This window comes from Geotrypetes seraphini, chromosome 2, assembly GCF_902459505.1.
Source record: "Geotrypetes seraphini chromosome 2, aGeoSer1.1, whole genome shotgun sequence".
Taxonomy (NCBI): Eukaryota; Metazoa; Chordata; class Amphibia; order Gymnophiona; family Dermophiidae; genus Geotrypetes; species Geotrypetes seraphini.
In genome coordinates, this window is record NC_047085.1 from 396155668 (window position 1) to 396173552 (window position 17885).

Consider the following 17885-nt stretch of genomic DNA (forward strand, 5'->3'; position numbering starts at 1 on the left):
CCGTGCCCGCAGAGCACAGTTACTTATCATAACAGGTGTTATCCAGGGACAGCAGGCATATATTCTCACATGTGGGTGACGTCATCTACGGAGCCCCGATGCGGAAGCATTTTCAAGCAAACTTGATTGAAGATTTAAGTTTGCTCTGCTGCTCCACGCATGCGTGCCTTCCTGCTCCACTAGGGGGGCGCATCCCCTCGTGGTCTCCAGTTCACTTAACTAGCAAAGAAGCCAACCTCGGGGAGGTGGGCGGGTTGTGAGAATATATGCCTGCTGTCCCTGGATAATACCTGTTACGGTAAGTAACTGTGCTTTATCCCAGGACAAGCAGGCATGATATTCTCACATGTGGGTGACCTCCAAGCTAACTGAAAAGGGATGGAGGGAAGTTGGCAATTTAAGCAAATAGATTTTGCAAAACCGATTGGCCGAACCGGCCATCGCTCCTGGACAGTGAGTCCAGACAGTAGTGGGAGGTGAAAGTATGAACCGAAGACCACGTGGCAGCCTTGCAGATTTCCTCAATAGGTGTGGACCTGAGGAACGCTACGGAGGCTGCCATCGCTCGGACCTTGTGTCCCGTTACTCGACCATGCAGTGTGAGACCAGCCTGAGCGTAGCAGAAGGAGATGCAATCGGCCAACCAGTTGGACAAGGTGCGCTTGGAGACTGGGTGACCTAACCGGTTTGGGTCGAAGGACAAAAACAATTGTGGGACTTTCCGGTGTGACTGAGTGCGTTGGAGGTAGAAGGCCAACGCTCTCTTACAGTCAAGAGTATGGAGCGCCACCTCTCCGGGGTGAGAGTGGGGCTTGGGAAAAAATACAGGCAAGACAATGGACTGATTGAGGTAAAAATCAGACACTACTTTAGGCAAGAACTTTGGATGGGTGCGGAGTACCACCTTGTCGTGGTGGAATACCGTGAAGGGTGGGTCCGCTACCAGAGCTTGTAACTCTCTAACCCGTCGGGCTGAAGTGAGCGCGAGCAGGAAAATTACCTTCCAAGTGAGGAATTTTGGATGGCATTTGTCTAGGGGCTCAAATGGAGGTTTCATTAGTTGAGCCAGAACCACGTTAAGGTCCCAAACCTCCGGAGGGGGATTGAGAGGAGGGTGGACATTCAGAAGACCCTTCATGAAGCGAGAAATTAAGGGATGGAGCGAGAGGGCTTTCCCTTCCAGGGGCTGATGAAAGGCCGCAATCGCACTGAGGTGTACTCGAATGGAGTTGGTCTTTAGGCCGGAATGAGATAATTGAAGTAAATAGTCAAGGACCAGAGGGACGGGGATCGACATCGGGTCCTGACTGTGGGCGGAGCACCAGGTTGAGAATCTGGTCCACTTTTGGGAGTAGCAGGTTCTCGTCGAGGTCTTTCTAGAGGCCTCCAATATCTCCTTGACTGATTGAGACACGGGGAGAGCAGTCAGGGGGAAAGAAACCAAGCATTCAGATGAAGAGATTGAAGATTGGGATGTAACAGCGAACCCTGACCTTGTGACAGTAGAGAGGGAAACAGAGGCAGAGGCAGTGGATCTCTGACACTGAGTTGAAGTAGAAGGGAAAACCAAGGCTGGTGTGGCCAGCGAGGAGCAATCAGGATCAGGGTGGCTTGTACTGTTTTCAGGTGGACAAGCGTCCGCAGGATCAGAGGAAACGGCGGAAACGCGTACAGGAACCTTCCCTCCCAGTCTAGGAGGAAGGCGTCGGCCTCGAGCCGTTCCGGGGAGTACATCCGGGAGCAGAAGAGAGGCAGTTTGTGATTGTTGGGGGATGCGAACAGATCTATTTGAGGTGTCCCCCACTGTTTGAACACCTGTCGTAGGGTTTGAGAGTGCAGTGACCACTCGTGTGGCTGGAGGAGGCAGCTGAGTCTGTCCGCCAGGCAGTTTTGTTCTCCTTGTATGTACACCGTTCGAAGGAAGGTGTTGTTGGAGATTGCCCATTTCCAGAGGCGCAGGGCTTCCCGACAGAGGGACCAAGACCCTGTTTCTCCTTGTTTGTTTACATAGTACATTGCAACCTGGTTGTCGGTTCGGATGAGGACAACCCGGTCGTGGAGCAGGTGTTGAAAGGCTACAGCTGCGATATAGATGGCCCGGAGCTCTAGCACGTTGATGTGACAGCGGCGGTCTTCCGCTGACCACATCCCCTGTGTGCGTAGGCCTTCCAGATGGGCTCCCCAAGCGTACTCTGACGAGTCCGTGGCGAGTACCTTGCTGTGATGAGGGGCGAGGAAGAGTAAACCTTTGGAAAGATTTGAAGAGTCGGCCCACCAGCGGAGCGATCTCTGCAAGGAAGGAGTCACTGTCACGGGGCGGTCGATCGGGTCCCGGTCTTGACGCCATTGAGAGGCCAGGGTCCATTGAGGGATTCTCAGATGGAGGCGGGCGAAGGGTGTGACATGGACAGTGGAGGCCATGTGGCCTAGTAGAGTCATCATCTGTCGAGCTGATACCGAGGGTAGCAGTGAGATCCTTCGACTCAGATTTACTAACGCCTCTAGACGTGGAGGGGGGAGGAAGGAACGGAGGCGAACCGTGTCCAGCGTGGCCCCGATGAACTGCAGGAACTGCGAGGGGCTCAGTTGGGATTTTGGGAAGTTTACCTCGAACCCCAGACTCTGTAGGTAGATAACAGTCTGTTGGGTCGCTGAGATAACCCCTTCCCTGGACGGTGCTTTGATCAGCCAGTCGTCCAGGTAGGGGAATACCTGAAGACCCTGGGAGCGTAAGGCAGCTGCGACCACCACGAGGCACTTGGTGAAGATCCGGGGTGACGATGCTAGGCCGAAGAGGAGGACTCGGTATTGTAGGTGCAGGTGTACTTAGAAACGCAAGAATTTGCGGTGAGCGGGGTGCACTGGAACATGTGTGTACGCCTCCTTCAGATTGAGGGAGCAGAGCCAATCGCCTTTTTCGATCAGGGGGTAGAGGATCGGTAGGGAAAGCATCCGAAATTTTTCCCGTACCAGAAATTTGTTGAGTCGTCTCAAGTCTAGTATTGGGCGTAGGTCTCCCGTTTTCTTCGGTACCAGGAAGTAACGGGAGTAGAAGCCCTTCCCCCGTTGATCGGGGGGAACCTCCTCCACTGCTCGCAGGCGAAGCAGATCTCGAGCTTCTGAGAGGAGTAGGGGTAGCAGCGTTCGGTTGGGAGGGCACTTCCCTGGGGGGTTGTCTGGAGGAATGGCTCGAAAGTTGAGAGAGTATCCTGATGAGATCACGCCAAGGACCCATGCGTCCGACGTGAGTTGTTCCCAGTGAGAGTAAAAAGCTCTGAGGCGGCCCCCGATGGGCAGGGAGCCTGGGACTCTGTCAAAAGGACGGGGATGGTTTGGTAGTTGCAGGCGGTTGGGATTTGGGTGGGGCCCGATGGTGGGCTTGCGGACGCCTGGGCAGAGGCCGGGAGAAGGCAGGAGTGGATTTTTGCGGATAGCGGCACGGAGGGGCCCTGAACAGCCTGGACGCGGGCGGTTTTGGCTTTTGCCGGACGAGGGAGGCAAATGAGTGTTCGTGTTCAGAGAGGCGTTTTGTAGCCGCCTCGATAGTGTCGTCAAACAGCTCTTTTCCCACGCAGGGGAGGTTAGCCAACCGGTCCTGGAAGTTGGGGTCCATGTCGACCAGGCGCAGCCAAGCTAGTCGGCGCATGGCGACAGCAAAGGCTGCCTCTCTGGAGGAGAGTTCGAAGCCATCGTAGGCCGCGTGGAATAGATGGAGGCGTAGGTTGGAGAGGGACTCTACAAGCAGGCTACACGCTCCTTGGCGAGAGGCTGGTAAGTCAGTCTCAAAGGCTCTCAGTAGTCCGATGAGGTGTTTGAGGTAGGATGTGAAGGTGAAAGTGTAGCTTTGCACCCTAGAGGCCATCATCGCATTTTGATATAGTCTCCTGCCGAACTTGTCCAGGGTTCAGCCTTCCCGACCTGGGGGGACCGTGGCTGAGACCCGGGAGGGGTGAGCCTTTTTCAGGGACGATTCTACCAACAGCGACTGGTGGGAGAGCTGCGGTTGTTCAAACCCTGGGTAGGGTACCGTACGGTACTTGGCCTCCATTTTGGAGGGGACGGCTGTGACCATATAGGGGGTCTCCAGGTTCCTGAAGAAAGCCTGTTGGAGTACCGGATTAGGCGGTAAGCGAAGGGACTCTCTGGGCAGTGATGGCATGTCCAGCTCCGCTAGGTACTCTTTTGAGTATCTGGAGTCGGACTGGAGGTCTAAGTCCAAAGCGTGGCCCATGTCCTGGATAAAGCGAGTTAAGGATGGGCGGGATGTTCCCAAGGTCCCGTGTGGGGTCGGTAAACGAGACATCCGTCGGGTGGAGAAGGACGGGGAGGCTTCTCTTGAGTATCGAGGTTCCTGCTCCGATCCACGTTCCGAGGCCGGGGAAGCACTGTGAAAGTGTTCCGGAGTCGGGGATCTCCGATGTCTCGAGGAGCCCCTCGTAGACGATGCCGGGGTTCGGGGTACTGATCGATGTCGAATCGGTGACCTCGACCCGGACTCCCTCGGTGAAAGCCTGGCACCTCGGATCGGAGCCCCGGTCCAAGGGGGAGTTCGGAGGATGCGCGGGTTGGAGAGTGATAACTCCGCCACCCTGAGCGGTCCCGTACGAGGTGTAGGGGAACGGCCTCGTAGAGTGGGGGAAACCCCGGGCCTTCTTGGAGGTACGGCGGTTCGAGGTTTCTGTCGGTTTAGCACGACGTTTTGCCCTGTGGCGGTCTGTGGAGGGAGAGCGCCTCGGGTGCCTTGGCGAGGAGTCCGAGGAGGATGAGATGCGGCGAAGCTTGCACACTTTTCCCCAAGGTGGCTCGATGCGAGGCTCAGGCTGGTCTGGCACATGCATGGTCGAGGTCGAAGCCGGTTGTAGATGGGCCATTGCAGCGGACAGCTCCGACGAGATCATTGCTCGGAGTAGGTTCTGGAAGACGGGCACGGACAGCATCGAAGGCATGTCCACTGCCTCGGTGCACTCCACCGAGGGCGACCTCGTATCAGAGTATTCCCGTGTGGTGGAGGCACGGCCCGAAGGCTTGGAGGGTTTCGCCGGGGCTGTAAGCATGGGACTTCCGCCATGCGTCGCCGGTGTCCCCGAGGTTGGTTTCTTCGCTGGTACAGAACCTGAAGAGGGGACTTACCCGGAGCCAAGGCTTTCTGTTGTGCCGAGGACTTCGGAGTCGAGTCTCGAGGCGATGCCGAGGTATTCGGGGCCGAGGCCGGGGCCGACCTCGAGGCCGAGGTAGAGGGTTGGTCTGGGGCGAAAAGATCCGCCATGCGGGCTTTCCTTCGACGGAGGGCCCGGTTCTGGAAAGTAGCGCACTGGGGGCAGGAGTCGGTTGGATGAGCGGCCCCCAGGCAGAGGATGCACCGGCGATGCGGGTCTGTGATGGAAAGAAGCCGCTCACACCGGGTGCACTTTTTAAAGCCGGTCAAAGGCCGGGACATAGAATCTAAAGTGGCCGCGGCTCGAATAGCCACGCGGCCACGGGGACCCGGAAGCCTCCGGGTCGGTCAAAAACGAAGCAGGAATCAAATTGAAAAAGAAAAATTTCGCGCACAGCAACTTAATCGAGGAAAAGCAAGAAAATTGCGGTGCTAGAAGGCAGTTGGGGCAGAGCCTGAAAAAACACGACTTCTAGGCTCAGCGGAAAATTTTGAACTGGAGACCACGAGGGGATGCGCCCCCTAGTGGAGCAGGAAGGCACACATGCGTGGAGCAGCAGAGCAAACTTAAATCTTCAATCAAGTTTGCTTGAAAATGCTTCCGCATCGGGGCTCCATAGATGACGTCACCCACATGTGAGAATATCATGCCTGCTTGTCCTGGGATAATAAGCACTTCCCCTCCCCCACCCCCACCATTTTGGCGGATTACCTGCGGGTAACTATCACTGTGTCATTCTCTAATGCTGGGTTCTATGTTAGGAGTCATTGCCCAGTAAAAGGATCTAGGTGTCATTGTTGGAGGATATGTTGAAATCCTCAGCTCAATGTATGGGCAGCAGCTAAGAAAGCAAATAGAATTATCAGGAAAGGAATGGAAAACAAAGGTGAAAATATTATAATGCCCTTGTATCGCTCTATAGTACGGCCGCAACTTGAATACCTTGGACAGTTCTGGTTGATGTATCTCTAAAAAGATATAGCGGAATTAGAAAAGGTACAGAGAACGGCGACACAAATGATAAAAGATTTGAGACGACTTCCCTATGACAGGGCTCTTTAGCTTGAAGAAGAGACTACTCAGGTTTGATATGATAGAGGTCTATAAAATACTGAGTGGATTGGAGTGGAAAAGGTAGATATGAAATTGCTTGTTCACTCTTTCAAAAAATAATAGGACTAGGGGCATGCGATGTAGCTAAATAGATTTAAAACAAACCGGAGAAAATATTTCTTCACACAATGTGTAATTAAACTCTGGAATTCATTGCCAGAGAATGTGGTGAAATCAGTTATCTTTGTAGGGTTTAAAAAAAGGCTTGGATAATTTCCTAAAAGAGAAGTCCATAGGCTATTATTAATTTGGCTTGGGGAAATCCACTACTTATTCCTAGGATAAACCGCCAATGTTGGAAGCAGGATACTAGGCTTGATGGAACTTTGGTCTGTCCCAGTACAGCAATTCTTATCCTTCAGAGAACTGCCCCAGCATTTCAGACAGTACCACAGATTGTCGTGAATAGTGTAGCCACTCGCAGGCATACTGCCCTACCTGTGAAGGGGAAACACTGCAGTTCCCACAATCTTAGCACAATAGTGCAGTTCCTGTTCACCACCACTACCATTGGGCAAAATGAAATAATTGCCTACTGCTTACTCAACACATCCTTCCTCCACATCTATGACCAAATTCAGTAAATGTTGCCTAAATTTGGAACCCCTCTCCCCACAAAAAAACTCATGCAAGCCGGGCGTCATTCTATAAATGGAACTCCAAGTTAGGTGCTGTTTATGAAGAGTGTGTAGTGCGGGATCCCCACCCCCAACTTTGAGGAAACTGAACCGTGGTATAAATCCTCACGCCTAAAAGTTCTGCATAGATCCCTCAAATTCTGTAATAGTGGAAACATTTTTAGCAGGGCTGCCCAAGTCCGGTCCTCGAGATCTACTGGCAGGCCAGGTTTTCAGGATATCCACAATGAATATGCATGAGAGAGAGATTTGCATCCCAAGAAGGCAGTGCAGGCAAATCTCTCTCATGCATATTCATTGTGGATATCCTGAAAACCTGGCCTGCCAGTAGATCTCGAGGACCGGACTTGGGCAGCCCTGATCTTTAGTGAACACTCCTGACCTGTCACGCCCCGAGGGCCACACCCCTTTTCAGTTGCACGCAAAAGGATTTGTACGTGCACCTTTATAGAATAGTGCTTAGCAAGATGCACACATAAATCTAAATTGTTGCCCAATTAATGCCAATAACCGATTGAAAGCAAGCAATTATTGGCAGTAATAGGCTTGTTTGTTTATTTAGTCATTCATTTTTCTATACTGGTTCTCAGAACGGTTTACATCAATTTATTCAGATACTCAAGCATTTTTCCCTGACTGTCCTGGTAGGCTCACAATCTAATGTACCTGGGGTAATGGGGGGATTAAGTGACTTGCCCAGGGTCACAATGAGTAGCATGGGTTTGAACCCACAACCTCAGGGTGCTGAGGCTGTAGCTTTAACTACTGCGCCACACTCTCCCCTTACTCAGTTAAAATGCACGCATAAACTTAAGCACCATTTATAGAATTCCCCTGCTAGCAACTACCTGGAACCCATACAATTAAGTGCCTGCAACATTTCCTCTTTTAACAGGAGAAAGGTTAGTGCTTACTGGGCCTCAGATAAATCCTTTAAACCATCAGAGCGGGCAGAGTTCCCAGTCAGCTCCATTTTTCATCCTTGGCCACAGTACTGAACCAGTCCTTAAGCACTATGACTGCTTATCAGCATTTCTCAATACAAGATGTTCTAATACCTCTTTCCATGTTTTGGTATTGGCATACACCAATATTCACAAATTGCTTCAGATGCAGAAACAGATCCCTCGGTTGAGGCAGCCACCTACAAAAATAAAACAATGAACTGAGATTTAGACTTTCGCTAGTATATTATACGTTCGTATCCAAGCCACAGCCAGCACTAGACATGGCAAAGCCCAGGGCAAAAAATCTTCACCTCAAGAACACTGGCCACTTATAATTTCTTCTGATTCAAGCAGGCTTGAGGGCCCCCAAGGTAGGGTAGCCCCCAGGCAATTGCTCTGGATATACACCTTTAATTTAAAAACAAACAAAAAAAAACAACAACAAAACAAAGGAGGGCAAACCATAAAAATCAAATCAAAATGCAAAGAGTGGAAAAGCCACAATTAATAGGATGAAAGCAGAAGTTCAAAATAAATTCACTTTATTAAAAACACTATAATAAGCAAGGCAGCAAAATCCAAATGAGTAGATATACTAAGGATCCAGTTAGCAATGGGATATCACCTAGCCTCCCTTAACCTAGTGGGGATGGAATGGCTCAGGGAATGGTCACAGCCATAGAAATGTATCGCCTCCAGGCCACCAATTCAAATACTAGCTAAGCTGGGGGACAGATTAAACATCAGCGATCGCCGCAAACCTAGCATGATTTTCGGGGTAGGTCTTAATATAAGATGGGTGCCAAACCAATGGGGGGGAGAGGGAGGGAGAGATGGAAGGGAGAGGCACAGTAACAGAGCAGATGCCATATGAAAGAGGCAGAGAGAAGGCAAACAGTGGATGGAAGGCATAGAATGACGAGAAGATGAGGAAAGTAGAAACCAGACAACAAAGGTAGAAAAAAATTTTCTTTTCTTTTTTTTGCTTTAGGATAAAATAGTATTTAAGTTGTGTTGATAAACATTTATAAACAAAGCCCTGCCAGCTGAAGATCTTTCTCTATTTCGGCAGCCAGAACTTTGATTTATAAAATGACAATTGTACAGAATATTGTTTCTTTTTATATTTTAATATAATAAGTTCAGCATAAAACTATTTAAGGCTTGTGCGGATGGGATCAGATGGTTTGCGAGTACGGGTACTGAGCTTGTGGGGACTGGGACAAATTTTTCCCTCGTGTCATTCTCTAGTACCTGGGACAATGGAGGGTTGAGTGACCTACCCAGTCACAAGGAACTGCAATGAGAAACCGACCCGATTCCCCAGGGTCTCAAACCACTGCACTATTAGGCTAGTCCTCCATTCATGAGACTGGGTCACTTCATACACTGAAACTAGAGGATTGACACGGGGACAAATTTGTCCCCATCCCGTCCCCACAAGTTCTGACCCTGTCCCATTCCTGCAAGCTCTGCCTTAACCACACAAGCCTCATATACTTATACACAGACAGTTGAGATATGGAGCAAGTTCTCTGTGGAGGCTTTTTTTATGCCAATGATAAACTTCTAGCTGCCTTAAATCTTTATGCTGCTATTAAGGTTGAGGCTCTTCTCTCCACATGTTTGTGATTGCTAGATACTCTAAGTTCTTTCCACTGCCTGGCTTGGTAACAAGTTAAATATAGCTGTAGCATTATTTTTCTGCCTACCATAACAGTAATGAACCTTGCTCCCAAGCCAGGATATGCAGTGAGGAAAGTCTGATGTGTGGCTGCAACTGTTTCAGGAATTCAATGTGCCACCAGTAACTATGCCTAGATCATACATTTTGTTAAGCACAACATAAGGAAGAGAATGATGTACTGGAATTCTGCTAAGTGAGTTACACATCTAATGCAAAAAGATCCAAGTGAATGGGTTCCTATTCCTCCATGCATGCCACTTCTGGCTTTCCAGCACCCACTTCCAAGTGCACCGATTTTCTTCATATGGAAAACTTGATCTGGTTAATTACTCTTATCAAAAAATAGATGGACTATGCTTAAGAGTGTTCCTCCTTCTAATTATTAATATTGTGAGTTTTTCATTCAACAACCATTCTGGTATATTCTTTGATGTTGGAGAAGGGATACCTCAAGTGCCTGCAGCTATTTATGACGTTAGAGCTAGTCTTGTCAACATAGCCTTAATGCAAGCTATCATTGGTCCCTTTAAATTCTCCTTTATTATTCATTTATGTTGTTATATGTATTATTTTATTTATAAATACCAATGTGATAATGTTAGCAAACAATATTAAAGAAATGCACGTTTTTGATTTTAACTTTTGTAATTAGCTTTCTTTTCTCGACCACAGTTATGGGCAGTCTTCTAGTTGGATTAGACCAGTGGTCTCAAAGTCCCTCCTTGAGGGCCGCAATCCAGTCGGGTTTTCAGGATTTTCCCAATGAATATGCATGAGATCTATGCGTTCAATGCATGTTCATTGGGGTAATCTTGAAAACCCGACTGGATTGCGGCCCTCAAGGAGGGACTTTGAGATCCCTGGATTAGACAAAAGCCTTAAAGTGCTCAAGTGTTAGCTTAAAAGTACTAAAGTGCTCTTTGAAGTACTCAAGTGCTTGATGGAGCATCTTCGTTTCACTCTGTATAGAGCTTCTTCAGGAGAATTATATCTGTCTTAAACGCTAATATAGCCAATGTTCTATATTATCACCTTTGGTGTTTTCTGGCTTGTAACGAGATGAAGTATCAGAAACTTGATCTGGTGCCAGTTTAATTAAGGATCCTCTCTGAAGTAAAAGGCATGTGAATATCACAAAAAAACACATTAAGGTATTAATTGTTCACAGAGAGGGTCAGCTTTGGCTAGCTTTTCAGTCTTTCAGAAGCTCGGTGTAGCTTCATCTTGGTTGTGCTTAGAGTGGATTTGATTTAAATCACTAGTCAGAAAGACTTGATTTAAATCACACCCGTAACATTATGAATGGATTAATGGAATTAATTTACTAAAAAATTTAAACATTACATGAATACATGCTACATAATTAAAAACTAATCCTTATTTTGTGATGAATAACTTTTGGACTATAATATATCTTAAATAGATATTTTCTTCAAAACAAGCATTTAAAAAAAAAAAATACAATTTAAATAAAAAAATATCTGATTTTTAATATTGTTTTGGCCAATCAGGGACTTTCTTAGGCTCTTCCTAAGGAAATCCCTGATTGGCTCAGATGCCTCTGGCCCCTCCCCCAAGGGAGGAGCCTGAGGCGTCTGAGCCAATCAGGGCCTTAGGTCCTTGCCCCTGCATCACATGATACACCAGGGAGGGGCCCAAGGCCCAGTTTCATCATGGAGGAACAGGAGGTGTTTTCAGTACCTCCTGCTCCCAACTTTAAAGCATGGGGCCTGGAGGGGGGCGGGGTCCTCTGGTGGCTCAGATGCCATCTGAGCCAATCAGGGCCTTAGATCCTTGCCCCTGCATCACATGATGCACCAGGGAGGGGCCTAAGGCCCAGTGCTGTCGCAGAGTAACAGGAGGTGTTTTCAATACCTCCTGTTCCCAATTTTAAGGCACGGTGCCTGAGGGGGCGGGGACCTCTGGTGGCAGGAGGGAGTGGGCATCACTCCTGCCTTTTATCAGATGTATGTCCGTTTATTATTTTTTCTTAAGGACTGACCTGTTTATTTTCTGTAGACAACAAAGACATTGATTAGCATCTGGGTTTCTGGCAGGGTCTAATCTCCCAGTGGTATCATTTGTGAACAGTTGTGGTTGCTGGTTAGAATTCGAGATTAGGGGGCTGTAGGTACACCAAGCCTGTGAGAGGTTGGCACCATTGTTTAGAAGAGGCTATAGAGCCTTGATATTTTTAAAATGGTTTTACCTGGGAGCTGCTAATCTGCTTTCTCACTTCATTGGGTCCGTCAGTTTCTCAAGATTGGAGTGTCTCTCAGAGGGATCAGAATAAATATATTACATTATGGAGCCATAATGGCAGCACTTCTGACTTCCAGCTACTCTTCTTCCAATCTACATCAATGATTTTATGGTGAGAATACTAAAGAGACATTTTAAAACAATCCAAGAACCTAAGACCCACCAGACAAAGACCTTGGTTTTCTATCTCATTTAAAACCACAAAATTATACTGTTTGTCACCTTATCATCCATCCTTATCTCATCTACCCACCCACCCCTCCCCTCTTCCTACGAGACTATCATGAAATGCTTTTATGTTTCACTTATATTTACTAATACATATATTTTTTATTTATTAAAGAATAATGCAATTAAAACAAATCTTAATAACACAATTGTGTACAAAATAGCACAGTTACTTACCGTAACAGGTGTTATCCAGGGACAGCAGGCATATATTCTCACATGTGGGGTGACGTCATCTACGGAGCCCCGGCGCGGACAGCTTTTCAAGCAAACTTGATTGAAGTTTCAAGTTTGCACACTGCACCACGCATGTGCATGCCTTCTCGCCCACTAGAGGGCGCATCCCACCTCGTGGTCCTCAGTTCCATAACTAGCAAGGAAGCCATCCCCGGGGAGGCGGGCGGGTTGTGAGAATATATGCCTGCTGTCCCTGGATAACACCTGTTACGGTAAGTAACTGTGCTTTATCCCAGGACAAGCAGGCATGATATTCTCACATGTGGGTGACCTCCAAGCTAACCAAACCAGGGCAGGTGGGAGGATGGCAATTTAGGAAAACAGATTTTGCAAAACTGACTGGCCAAACCGGCCGTCACTCCTGGATAGAGTGTCCAGACAGTAATGAGAGGTGAATGTATGAACCGAAGACCAAGTGGCAGCCTTACATATGTCCTCCATCGGAGTGGATCGGAGAAAGGCTATCGAAGCTGCCATTGCTCGGACCTTGTGCCCCGTGACTCGACCCGGGGGAGGAAGGCCAGCCTGAGCGTAGCAAAAGGAAATGCAAGCGGCCAACCAGTTAGACAGAGTGCGCTTGGAAACTGGATGCCCTAATCGATTGGGATCGAAGGACAAAAACAATTGAGGAACCTTCCGATGAGACCTGGTGCGTTGAAGATAATATGCCAACGCCCTCTTACAGTCAAGCGTGTGAAGCGCCGTCTCGCCAGGATGGGAGTGGGGCTTCGGGAAGAACACAGGAAGGACAATGGACTGATTGAGGTGGAAGTCAGAAACAACTTTAGGTAAAAACTTAGGATGGGTGCGGAGAACCACCTTGTCGTGGTGAAAGACAGTGAAAGGAGGGTCCGCAACCAAGGCTTGCAACTCCCCAATCCGCCTGGCGGAGGTGAGGGCGATCAGAAACACCACCTTCCAAGTCAGAAATTTCAAGAGGGACTTGTTGAGTGGCTCAAAAGGGGGTTTCATCAGTTGAGCCAGGACCACATTCAAATTCCACACGACAGACGGAGGCTTGAGAGGGGGACAAACCCTGAGTAACCCTTTCATGAAGCGTGTCACCAAGGGATGGAGTGACAGAGGGCGTCCATCCAGCGGTTGGTGGAAAGCAGAAATCGCACTGAGATGAACCCGCACCGAAGTGGTTTTCAAGCCAGAGCGCGACAAATGAAATAAATAGTCCAAAACCGAGGATACCGGGACTGATACCGGATCCAGGTGAAAAGACGAACACCAGGTGGAAAACCTGGTCCATTTCTGCGCATAGCAAAGCCTCGTCGAGATCTTGCGGGAGGCTTCCAACACCTCCCTCACCGATTGAGACAGGTCCAGAGGAGTCAGGGAACAAGAAACCAAGCTGTCAGGTGCAATGACTGCAGATTGGGATGTAACATGGATCCTTGACTCTGAGACAGCAGAGAAGGAGAGACAGGCAGGGGAAGAGGCTCCCTGGCACTGAGCTGGAGCAGCAGGGAGAACCAGTGCTGACGCGGCCACCGAGGTGCTATGAGAATCATCGTGGCCGTGGACGATTTTAGGTGTACCAACGTTCGCATGATCAGAGGGAACGGAGGGAATGCATACAGGAACCTCCCTTCCCAGTCGAGTAGGAAGGCATCCGCTTCCAGACGGTCCCGCGAGTACATCCGAGAACAATATAGTGGTAGTTTGTGTGTCTCCGGAGAGGCAAACAGATCCACCTGTGGCGTTCCCCAGCGAGCGAAAACCTCGCGCAGAACTGCTGGGTGTAGGGTCCACTCGTGCGGTTGCAGAAGTCGACTGAGTTTGTCCGCCAGGCAATTCCGTTCTCCTTGGATGTAGACCGCCCGGAGGAAGATGTTCCGGGAGGCCGCCCATTCCCAAAGGCGAAGAGCCTCGGAACAGAGGGGCCAAGACCCCGTTCCCCCCTGCTTGTTCACATAGTACATTGCCACCTGATTGTCCGTGCGGACGAGGACCACCTGGTCCTGCAATATGTGAACGAAGGCTCGAAGTGCTAGGAAGATGGCCCGCAGCTCCAGCACGTTGATATGACACCGACGGTCTTCTGCCGACCACAGGCCCTGCGTGCGAAGACCGTCGAGATGGGCTCCCCACGCGTACTCCGAGGAGTCCGTGGTCAGGATCTTGCGAAAAGGCGGAGTGCGGAACATTAGCCCCATGGACAGATTTGAAGAGTCTGTCCACCAACGCAGCGATTTCCGCAAAAGCGGAGTCACCGAAATGAGGCGGGACACCGGGTCGCACTCCTGACGCCACTGGGACGCGAGGGTCCACTGAGGGATCCTCAGATGTAGCCTCGCAAACGGCGTGACATGTACCGTCGAGGCCATATGGCCCAGCAGCATCATCATGTGCTTGGCCGACACCCTCGATAGTTGAGAGACCTGGCGGCTCATCCGTACCAAGGCTTCCAACCGCTGGGTCGGCAGGTAGGAGCGCAGGCGCACCGTGTCCAGCACCGCACCTATGAATTGAAGAGACTGAGACGGTCTCAACTGAGACTTTGGAAAGTTTATCTCGAACCCGAGAGTTTGCAGGAAGGCAATAGACTGTCGGGTCGCTGAGATAACCCCCTCCCTGGTCGGGGCTTTGATGAGCCAATCGTCCAGGTAAGGGAACACATGGAGTCCACGTGACCTCAGGGCTGCCGCAACCACCACCATGCACTTCGTGAATACTCGTGGGGACGCGGCCAGGCCGAAGGGCAGTACCCTGTACTGGAGGTGGAGGTCCCCCACCTGGAATCGTAAGAACTTTCGGCAGGCGGGGTGCACCGGAACATGGGTGTATGCTTCCTTCAGGTCGAGGGAGCACATCCAGTCCCCTTCCTCCAAGAGAGGATACAAAACCGGGAGAGATAGCATTCGAAACTTCTCCCGGGCCAGGAATTTGTTGAGCTTCCTGAGGTCCAGTATGGGGCGCAGGTCCCCGGTCTTTTTTGGAACCAAAAAGTAGCGGGAGTAAAACCCCGTACCCCACTGGTCCTTGGGGACCGGTTCGACCGCCCGAAGCTTCAAGAGGGCTTTGGCTTCGGTTATAAGGGTCGGTAGCTGCGAACGGTTGCAGGGGACTAAACTTGGGGGACTGTCCGGTGGCGAGGACACAAAGTTGAGCGAGTAGCCCTCGGAGACGATCCGGAGCACCCAAGCGTCTGAGGTAATCCCGGTCCATGCCTCCCGGAAGGACCGAAGACGGCCCCCGATAGGAAGGGGTTGCTGTGAAAGTGCGGAGGGGAACCCGCCCCGTCCGCTCTGCCCGTCAAAAGGAAGGCGCGGGCTTAGAAGGGCCCTGCGCCGGGGCTTGGGTTTGTCCCCCTCTGCCTCGCTGAGACGGACGTCTCGGAGGCGGTCTGGAGAAAGCCGGGGTCGATTTCTGAGGGTATCGGCGCGGTGGAGGCCGAAAGGGTTTCTGCGGCGGGGGCCTAGGTTTGGGGCGGACCAGGGATGCTAGAGAGCGCTCCTGCTCTGACAAGCGCTTGGTCGCCGCATCCAATGACTCGTCAAACAACTCGGACCCCACACAAGGCAAGTCTGCAAGGCGTTCCTGCAGGTTTGGGTCCATGTCGAGGGTGCGAAGCCAGGCCAAGCGGCGCATGGCCACTGCGAGGGCCGACACCCTCGAAACCAGCTCAAAGGCGTCGTACACTGCATGGAATAGGTACAACCGCAATTGAGACAGGTTGGACATAAACTTATCGAATCCTGCTCTTTGGGAGTCCGGTAACGAGTTTCGATATTGTGGAAGGTCCTTCACCATACCACGCAAATAGGAGGAGAAGGTGAAGGCGTAATTTAGAACCCTGGTGGCCATCAGGGAATTTGAATAGAGGCGACGGCCAAACTTGTCCAGGGTCCGCCCCTCCCTGCCTGGTGGAACCGCCGCAGAAACCCGTGAGGGCTGTGATTTTTTGAGAGCAGACTCCACCAGAAGAGATTGGTGTGAGAGCTGCGCCTTATCGAACCCTTTAGGAGGAATCGTCCTATATTTCGATTCCATTTTTGAGGGTACAGACGTGACTGTAAGAGGGTTCGACAAGTTCTTCAGCCAGGTCTGCAGAAGGACACTGTTGAGAGGGAGTCTAGGCACCTCTCTAGGAGGGGTGGGGAGGTCCTGTTCCTCCAAAAATTCTTTGGAATACCGAGAACTTACCATCAGGTCAATCCCCAGGGCTTGGGCCATGTCCTGAACGAAGGATGAAAAAGAGGACGGCCTAGCCTGGGGAGACGGGGTTCTCGACCGCCCCACCGAGGAGAGGGGGGAGGCCTCATGGGAATAATGAGGGTCCCTAACAGATCCCGAATCCCAGGATCCCCTCTCGAGGGCCCTCGAGGGGGAAGGGGAAGTTGTCCTCCTCGCAGGACCCTTGGGTGAGGACCCCGGGGTTCGTGGGACACTCTCCCGTTTCCTCGGCGAGGCGGCCCGGGAAGACTTCCCACGAGGTGAGCGGAGGAGCCTCGGATTGTCGAGGCGCAACTCCGACACCTGCAGCGCCTCGCCCCCGAACGACGAGGAACGGTCGCGCCGAGGGGAGCCTCGGGGCCGCTTAGACTTCCTCGATCGACGCCCCGTCCGATGTCGCGTCGAGGGCGAGGCGTGCCTGGAAGACCCGGAGGAAGAGGAGGAAAGACGGCGCACTCTGCGCAACTTTTCTTTGGGCCTTACACTCCGCTCAGGGGGTTCCCCCGAGGTCGAGGTCCGGGGCGGGGCCGAGACCGAGGTGAACGGGGCCACAGTACCCGAGACCGAGGTCGCCGAGGCCGGGGCTCCCGTGGTCGAGGGAGCCGAGGCCGGGGCCTCCGAGACCGAAGGCGCCCCGGCCGAGGTCGAGGCCGCCGGAACCGCAGCACGTTGCAACACTTCCAGGGCTCCCGACAGCTCCGATGAGATCAGAGCTCGGAGGAGATCCTGGAAGGCCGGAATCCCCACGAAGGTGGGGAGTTCCGAGTCCGGGGCACACTCCCTGGAGGGCGACCTCGGTCTCGAGTATTCCCTCGGGGTGTGCGGAGTCGAGGTCCGATGCGGGGCCGGGGTCGACCCACCCGCCTTGGCCTGACTCGAGGATGGCTTCTTTGCTGAAGGGGATGGAACAGAGGACTTACCCGAAGCTTGCTTCACTGAAGACGCCTTCGAGGAGGAGGGCCGAGGCGAGGCCGAGGCCCCCGAGGACGCCGAGGCCGAGGTCAAGGCCGGGGCCGAAGCCGAGGCCGACGTCGAGGCCTTAGGCGGCGCGTCGACGGCGAACAATTCCGCCATTCTGGCCTTGCGGCGACGGAGGGCCCTGTTTTGGAAGGTAGCACAGCGATCACACGATTCTGTCGGATGTTCGGGCCCAAGACAGACAATGCACCACCGGTGAGGGTCAGTGATGGAAAGCAACCTCTCACACCGGCTGCACTTTTTGAATCCCGTAACAGGACGGGACATCCACGAAGAAAAAGAAGAAGAAGGAAAAAAAGAAGGCCGGGAACGTACCGACGTCCCGCGGCCGCGGCTTCCGGGAGCCCCCGGAGCCAGACGAAAAATGAAAACCTTTTTTTTTTTTTTTTTTTTTTTTGAGAAGAACCGAAAGGAAAAACAGCACCGCGAACTAATTCGATGGGAAAACAAACTA

The 17885-nt window shown here is 51.4% G+C and overlaps 1 long non-coding RNA gene and 1 other non-coding gene across 2 annotated transcripts in view; both read right to left on the reverse strand.

The window, feature by feature from the left end:
- Positions 1-17885, reverse strand: part of LOC117354070 — a 58277-nt gene that overhangs the window by 23959 nt on the left and 16433 nt on the right. Inside the window, exon 2 of the long non-coding RNA XR_004538105.1 lies at positions 7966-8051. This is a non-coding gene — a long non-coding RNA (uncharacterized LOC117354070). The remainder of the gene's footprint in view (positions 1-7965; positions 8052-17885) is intronic.
- On the reverse strand, positions 7823-7896 carry LOC117356178. The gene has a single exon (XR_004538605.1). It is a non-coding gene; the product is annotated as a small nucleolar RNA SNORD93 (small nucleolar RNA).